The sequence below is a fragment of the Prosopis cineraria genome, unplaced genomic scaffold, assembly GCF_029017545.1.
Source record: "Prosopis cineraria cultivar Desert tree isolate PC_DT_omini unplaced genomic scaffold, ASM2901754v1 PC12, whole genome shotgun sequence".
NCBI lineage: Eukaryota > Viridiplantae > Streptophyta > Magnoliopsida > Fabales > Fabaceae > Prosopis > Prosopis cineraria.
In genome coordinates this window covers 22796882-22805250 of record NW_026555343.1, presented here as the reverse complement: position 1 = coordinate 22805250, position 8369 = coordinate 22796882, and positions in this window count along the sequence as shown.

The following is an 8369-nucleotide window of genomic DNA, read 5'->3' as shown; positions in this document are numbered from 1 at the left end:
ACTTGTGCATCAATTGGGCAATTGAGGTCAACACTCCTTGAGGAAACATGGCTGATGGTTTGCACGTGAATTATGATTATTTTGAGGGATTAATCAGCTAAAATGATGTGGATGACACTGGGAAATTAGGCACACATTGGAATCATCTACAAACCAATAGGAAGTTGCCACCTTGCAAGTGTGACAAGGCTCCATTTACATTTTTAATTTCTTTTTCCTTAGTTTTAATTAAGCTTCAGCTGATGGGAGACACACCAAGGAGCACGCCATTTTAAGTCTCAAATGGGACCCAACACATATCTCATTCATCTTCCACATTCTCTCTCTCTTGTTCATAGTGTTCTTTCTTTTCTCTCTTTTGTCTTCATTTTCCAGCACCCTAACCTCCATTTTTAGCCACCAAACCCCCACAAAACTCATACCATGCTTCTCCTCCGTTCTTCGGGTTGGTTCCATCCCTTCCATTTTCACAAGGATTGAAGCTCATTTCATCATTCAAGAGCTAGGGAGTTGGGCCGGCACAAGCATCACTAGGGTTCTTGAAGATGAAGATTGGCTAAGTTTCTTTGGGGAATCCTAGAGAGAATGAAGATGGAGGATGAGTCTTGAGCTTCAAAATGGGCTAAGTTTTTTATTTCCTATCCTCTTCTCTTTTTACTAGATGGTTAGATTCCTTAATCTAGGGTTTAATCATCTTAGCTTATAAATTTATATTTGAAATTTGATGTTGATGTAAAGAGAGAGGATTGTTTCATTTAATTTCTTCCTTGGACAGCCATGACTGAATTTTGCCACTCTTTGTTGGGCATATAATCTTGTGTTTTTCAATTAGGAAATTTCTTGTGTTAATATTGCATAATCTTGTGGTGTTAATGCTTGTGTTTGTTGAGTAGCTTGACATAATCTTGTGGTTGCTCAATTTATGTGTTTGACCATGGCTGTTGAGAGAGATTTTGAGTGAATCACTTGGCTAATGTCTTCACCAATTGGTTTAATTAAACTAGGGACTTAATCTAGACCTAGGGAGGTTAGCTAATTAGGTTTAATTGGCTTAGGAATTTTCTTAAGTCATGACAGCTTTAGTCAAGAGGAAAGGGAAGCTAAACTTAGCCTAATCATGAGAAGATAATGAGTCCAAAATCAACTAATCTCTAGGGTTCCATTATTGTAAAAAGGGAAGTTCATTTCACTCACTTTCACTAGCATTTTAATTACTTACATATAGGTAATTAGTTTAGATAATTAGCTAGATAACTAAATTCCTACAAACTTTGGTTGATTTATTCACTAGATAACTTTCAATTAGACTTAAAACCATTCCGTGGGAGATGACCTAGGTTGGCCCTATTTGCATTAGGGTTAGCTTTAGTATAATTTTTGAGGATAAGCGACTAATTTCCTATCACCATTGTAGCATATATGACTATGAAATATGGTCGATCGATGTAAAATAGCATTCCTTAATGGACGTCTAGTTGAGGAAGTATGCATGCTTAACCAGAAGGTTTTAAATGCGTCCGGAGGACTTTGGAAAGGTGTGTTAGCTTTAAAGATTCATTTATGGATTGAAGCAAGCATCTCTGAGCTGGAATCAATGTTTTGATAAAGTAATCAAAGATTTTAGATACATCCAAAATATTGATGAATCTTGTTTGTTTATAAAAGGGTTAATGGCAGCACAGTTATATTTCTAGTACTATATGTAGATGACATCCTACTCATTGGGAATGACATTCCTACCTTGCAGAATGTCAAGTCTTGGTTAGGAATCTTTCTCTATGAAGGACTTAGGTGAAGCTACTTACATCCTTGGGATTAAAATCTATAGAGATAAATCTAAAAAGATAATAGGCTTAATCAAGCATCACAATGCATAGACAATATACTGTGTAGGTTTAGTATGTAAGATTCAAAGAAGGGTTTCATTCCCATGTTTTCATGGCATTATCTCAGTAAAGACCAGTGTCTTAATACATAAAATCAGTGAGATTGTATGAATAAGGTTCCATATGCCTGGCAATTGGATCTATCATGTATGCCATACTGCACTCGACCAGATGTTTCATTTCATTGCCTTAAGTATAACTAGTAGATACTAAGGAGATCTAATAGAGGATTATTGGACTAATATCAAGCATATCCTAAAGTACTTAAGAAAGACTAAGGATTTATTCTTGGTATATGGTGGATTGGATGGTGAGCTAGTTGTAATAGGTTACACAGATGCAAGCTTCCAAACTGACCAGGATGACCTTAAATCACAATTAGGATATATGTTCACCTTAAAGGTGGGGCAGTGAGCTGGAAGAGCTCAAAGCAGAGCACAACAGTTGATTCTACAATAGAAGCCGAGTATATAGCAACATTAGATGTAGCTAAGGAAGCTATTTGAATTAGAAAGTTCATTGTTGAACTAGGAGTGGTGCCTAACATCTTAGATCCAATAAACTTGTTTTGTGATAATAGCGGTGCAATTGCATAGAGCAAGGAGCTAAGGTCATACCAAAAAAACCAAGCATATACTCAGGCATTTCCACCTTATCATAGAGATCAATGATAGAGGTGATATAAAAATATGCAAAGTAGCAGGAGAGGACAATGTTGCTGATCCTCTTACAAAGCCTCTTGCACAGGTGAAGCATGAACATTATGTCAGGACAATGAGAATTAGATAAATTAATGATTGTACCTAGTTCAAGTGGGAGGATGTCGGAAATTGTGCCCTAAGGCCAATCATTATACTATACACATTGTTATTTAATAAATTTCTCTTTTGTTATCATAACAATTGCATGTTCAATATGATAACTGTATCCTTGGACAAACTATAATGATTGTCCTAAATATTTCTGGTTGGTCATCTATGAGGGATCACAGATAAAACAAGACTAGTATGACTTTGATTAATTATAGAGATACAAATCAAAGTCATAGGTACTTGAAAGAGTTATAAAGTACTGGACTGACCTGGTATGAGAAAGCTACATGGTACAAGTCATAAGCTTATCTTATATGTAACTATATCCCTAAGCCCTTTAACTTGAGATCATCATGGATTCCTACATGATGACCACTGAACTTTGACCTAGTCAAAAGTCACCCTTGACTGGGTGATCATTAAGGCTATGATTGAGTTTAGTGATACTCATGCAAAGGAATGTGAGTAGTCAAGATGGAATTTGTCCCTCACATTAAGTGAGAGATATTACTAGGCCCCTCAATGGGTAAGACTGAGAAAATGTATGGCCATATTGTAACATCCTGAAAATTTTAAGACTCGAATTTATATTAAAAAATAAAACATCTAAAATTAAATTAAAATTAAGAATAATTTGATAGAGATCTAGAGTTTAAATTTTACTCAGCAAAAGTTTATTTTTATTTTATTTTTAACTATGGGAAAATTACTAAAGTTCACTCGAGCTTTTGTGCTATAATAAAAAAATGTTGGGCCCTTTATTGCAATTTTCCCTAAATTTTTTAAATTATTTTTTAAAAGGGAAAACTGAATGTAGAAGCTGTAAATAAAAATAAAGAAAAGAAACGCACGAATGAGACAGAAGAGAGGAAGAAGAGAGGAGAAAGAGAGGGAGTTAAGCTTGAATTTAGGAGGCTTTACGATCATTGCGAGCTCGACTACACAATAAGTAAACTCCCTACTTCAATCCTCTTCCTTCCCTCTTAGTTTTCTTCAATTTTTAGAAGATGAAATTTCTAAAATTTGATCCAAAAGGCTTTATTCTTGTAAGCTTTAATTTTCTTGGGTCCTTAGGAGGTTGTTTTGAGTTTCTATATGATGCCTTAAAGTTTTGATTGGACATTTAGATGAAAAATAAAGTTTTAGGGAAAAAGTCAAAACCTAAGAGGTTGGGTTTTGCTCCTTAATGGTTTAAGCCTATTGATTTAGTTATAATTGTGCTATTTAAATCCAATAAGATTTAAATTAAGCTTTGGTTTTCCTTATTAGGGCTAATAGTAAAAGTTGGTGACACTAAGTGAAGGTTTTTAATTGATTAAAAGTTGTATGGTTTGGAAATTGGCCTAATGGTGGCTAATAAATGGTTTTAGTGGTTAAGTGATACTATGTGACTAATTAGTTTAATACATGGACCATTGGGATAGATTATGGCTCATTGACCCAAGTTGTGCGGTATAAGTTATAGTCTTTTTTTATGTTATTTGCCATGAAAAGTGATGTGGATTACTTATATGTTGTAGGGAATTATTGGTGAAACTTATGAAGAAGTTAAGGAACAAGCCAAGTCCTATTTTATACAAAAGGAACCCTTTGGGTATCAAAGGGTTGAGGTAACAGGGGAATTTATATTTTTATTCCTTTGTTGAGCTATTTTTGAATAAATATTACTAGCTATCATGCATTACATGTTTTAAAAGATTAAATATGCTTTATAAGGGGTTATAGGGTACTACTTTGATTATAGTACAAATATATTTTCTAATTGTTTAACAACAATGTTTTTATGAACATGAGATTATTTGCATGTATTGTAATCATAAAGAATTGAAGTTACAGTTAAAGAAGTGTAACTAAGTTAAGTACCTTAGATAGGCTAAGGAACCATTTAAGGGAGATTTATAAATGTTATACTACCTTAAAGTGTTGAACTAGTCAATACTTAGGAAAGGTAAATAAGAGTAAAAGGCATGATCTCATTGGGAGTTCACCAATAAGAAGGTGTGGACTTGTGATATTTTATAGCACACTGCCAGTACTCAATGTTGCCTTATGTATTGTGGGCTCAGTGCACTAAAGTGGTTAGTGTATTAAGTGTTTCATACATCATAGTGGGGGAGGGAATCCGACATATGAAATGTGAGGTTTAGTTTATAGGCCAAGGTAGCCCTCACATGGACAGTAAGTTGGGCTAGCTCTAGGAAGGAGTTAGCTTCGACTACTCAGGATTCACATCGAAGGGGCATAAGTAGTTTGGTGGATTAGATCATGCCTGAGGTTGTGTTTTGTGCCGTGGAGGTACAAGTGGGTATAAGGTTCACCTGTGAGTTAAAGAGTACCAGGGGGTATTATGTTGGTTATGAAAGGCCATATCGGCCTATGGCATGTATTCATGCATTTTAAATGGCTAAATTATATACTACGTTGAATTTATTATTTGTTTATTCGATTATGACTTATTTTGTAATAATCAATGTAGATTTCTCTATTACTGAGACTGTAGTTGTCTCACCCCTTTCTTTTTAATATTTTTAGGTCCAAGCAAAGGAACCAATGATAGGCGGGGAAAGGAGTAGAGTTAGGGGTTGTTTGTAGATTGTAAAGAACCGCAACCCCTTTCGTTTGAGCAATTCTATTGTAATTTATTTACGATTAGGGTGCCAGTAAGATGTGATTATATACATGCATGTGAATATGTGTGGATTGTATGCCTTATATGAATTTTTATCTGCTTGTGGACTTGTGATTAGGAAACTTAGTTATGGTATGTGGTTTTGATGGATTCATTTGGTTAACCAAGTTTGCACTACAAGCAAATGTTTATTTTAATATACATGAATATATGTGATTCTACAAGCAAATGCAAAGTGGTTACATATGGTGTTTGAATTGATTTTTGGCCACGCTTGTGTCATTTGTGAATTTTGGAGATTTATGGTCTATTTTGGGAAATGGCACTCGGGTGGCCAAATTTTGGTAAATGGGGTTTTTCTATCATTTAAATCTCCTATCAGATGTTTTTAGTCCTATTTAACATGTCCAAAGTGTTCCTATAGGTTGTGACCATTAAAATGAGATTTGGACAATTTTGAAAATGATTTTTACTAAAAAGCTATACTTTTGCATTCAGGTGTCCAAATTTAAATCTGACTGTTGGATTTTCTTGAGATTTAGATCACCAGTAAAACTTTTGATAATCTTCATTTGGGATTTAGAATCACCTCAATTGGACGTTGAAAGAGAAAACAGCACGTTTCGAAACTTTGTCCAGAGATGCTGTCATGACAATAATATAATGCTATCATGACAGCAGCAATTGCTGAAGTTGGGATGCACATGAATTTTGATCTGACCCTTGGATCTTTTTGAAATTTGGTAGACTTATATTACCCTTTGAATGTGACATGTGGGCTTTAGAATTGCTTCAATTGGAGGTCTAATGATGAAATGGTGCACTCTGAAAGTTAGTCTGGAGGTGTTGTCGTGACAGCAAAAATGACCAAACTTGCAACATGTCAAATTTTTAGTCCAACCGTTAGACATTTTTGAAATTTGGTGCACTACTAGAAATTATTAAGAATGATATGTGAGCTTTAAAATTACTTCGATCGGAGACCGGATGACAAAACGACACCTCCTAAAAGTTGGCCTAGGAAGGCTATCATGACAGCAATTTAATGCTGTCATGATAGCATCTTTTTACCCCGCTTTCACCTAACTTGCTTCTATGCGCTATAGGTAAAACCTATAAATTTTTTAAAATGTTTTAGATGTTTATTTTTTGATGGTGTATCTGTTTAGTGGTTTAAATAATTTGCTTCCTAAGTTGGTTAGCGGATCAACTCCTTAACCACACTTAGTTATTTAAATTGTGTGATTTTTAGATAACACTCGAGGCAAGTCTTACATTTAGTATCAATTTTAAGTTTATGATTCCTCTTTCTTATTTGGCACCCTAAATACATTACTCTTATGCTCTTTTCCTTATGCCACTAACCTAGACTGGTATTGTTTTTCTTTTTCTGTATTGTTCCTTTAGGAGGAGAGAAAGGTCTATACCCATGTGGCCGTACACCTTTCAGTTGTAATATGGCTCGAAGGAGAAGAGGTAGATCGAGGAATAAGGGATAACCACCACCTCCACCTCCTCTGCCTCCACCTTTACCACTACCATAGGGGATAGATGTAGTCATGGCTAGGCTTCTTGATGTGATTATGGATATACAAGAAAATCTTAGAGGTTATGCTATTCCAGATTAGCATGTTAACCCAGGTGCTCGGCAAGGAGCTTCCAGTGCTATGTGAGCTCATAAATCAGTTGCTGATAACCGAGAAGATGACATATACTGACCTTGAAAGGAATTCTCTCTCTCCAATCTGACCACATATGATGGTAGTATGCTTGATAGGAAAGCTAAGGAGTGGTTGGATCGGATAGAGCAACTATTTACCATGGTGAGATGTACATCTAAGCAGAAGGTTATCTTGGCTATAATGTAGCTTGTTGGTGAAGCCAAGCATTGCTAAGATTCTGTTAAGCCCATGGATGATAGATCTATGGGTTGGGTTAAATTTAAGGAAAGGTTTTATAATTTTTCACTTTCCACTATCTTTCAAAGACGAGAAAGAGGTAGAGTTTTATGCTTTTCAATAGGGGAACTTAGATGAGGAGACCTTTATAAGGAAATTCAATCAGCTATCTAAGTTCTTGACTTATTTAAATGCTTCCAATAATAGTAAGTGGAAAGCAAAAAGGTTATTAGAGAAGATGAGACCAGAGTACCACCAGCAACTATCTTTGCTAGGTGAGGCGACATATAATAAGATGTATAATCGTTTGAGGATTTTTGTTCGTCGAGGCTGAGACACAAAGAGTAGCCAAAGTAAGGATACATGAGGTCAATTTTCTTCTGGGTTAGCTCCTACTAGTGGTGTATCCAACAAATGGGTTTTAGCTCTGGTTCTTCTTCTGGTAGCTCCTTTAGAGCTGGGTCGTCTTCTGCTTTTGGTAATCAAAATTTAAATAGGGTTTAAGATTTCAAGGTAATCGGGGTGGTAATATGAGATCTGGGGGTTCTCGTTTCTTTAGGAATGCTCCGGCACATTCTTCATAGGCTAGTTAGGCCTCAATTCTGAGCATAACAAGGTCACCTTGCGATAGATGTGGCAGGGTTCGTTTTGGTCTTTGCTTTACTTGCTATAGGTGTTGAAAATTAGGCCATTTAATCCATGACTGACCTGATTTGCATGAGAGCTCAAACCAGAGGAACATGATTCTCGGTAGATTGTATATAGTATCTCAAGAGGAGGCCAGGAAGTCATTAAATCCAATCACTGGTATGGTTTCTATCTGTGGCCTTGATTTAGAAGCTTTGTTTGATTGTGGTGTGATGCATTCTTTTATTTCTACCGAATACTTAAATAGAATGGGTATGCCTGTTGACAAGTTACCCATGATATAGAAGTTTCCTCTACTTCTAGTTTGGTCGGTCGATCCAATATAGTGTGTAGGACTATGATGACTTTTAATGGGCGATCGACTTGGGTGTGATCGAATTACCTATGTAAGGGATTGATTTAATCATCGGTATGGATTAGTTGATAGCTTATGGTGCTGTCTTAGATTGTGTGGCTAAGACTGTGACTTTGGTAGAAGTACCAGAGGTGATTAAGG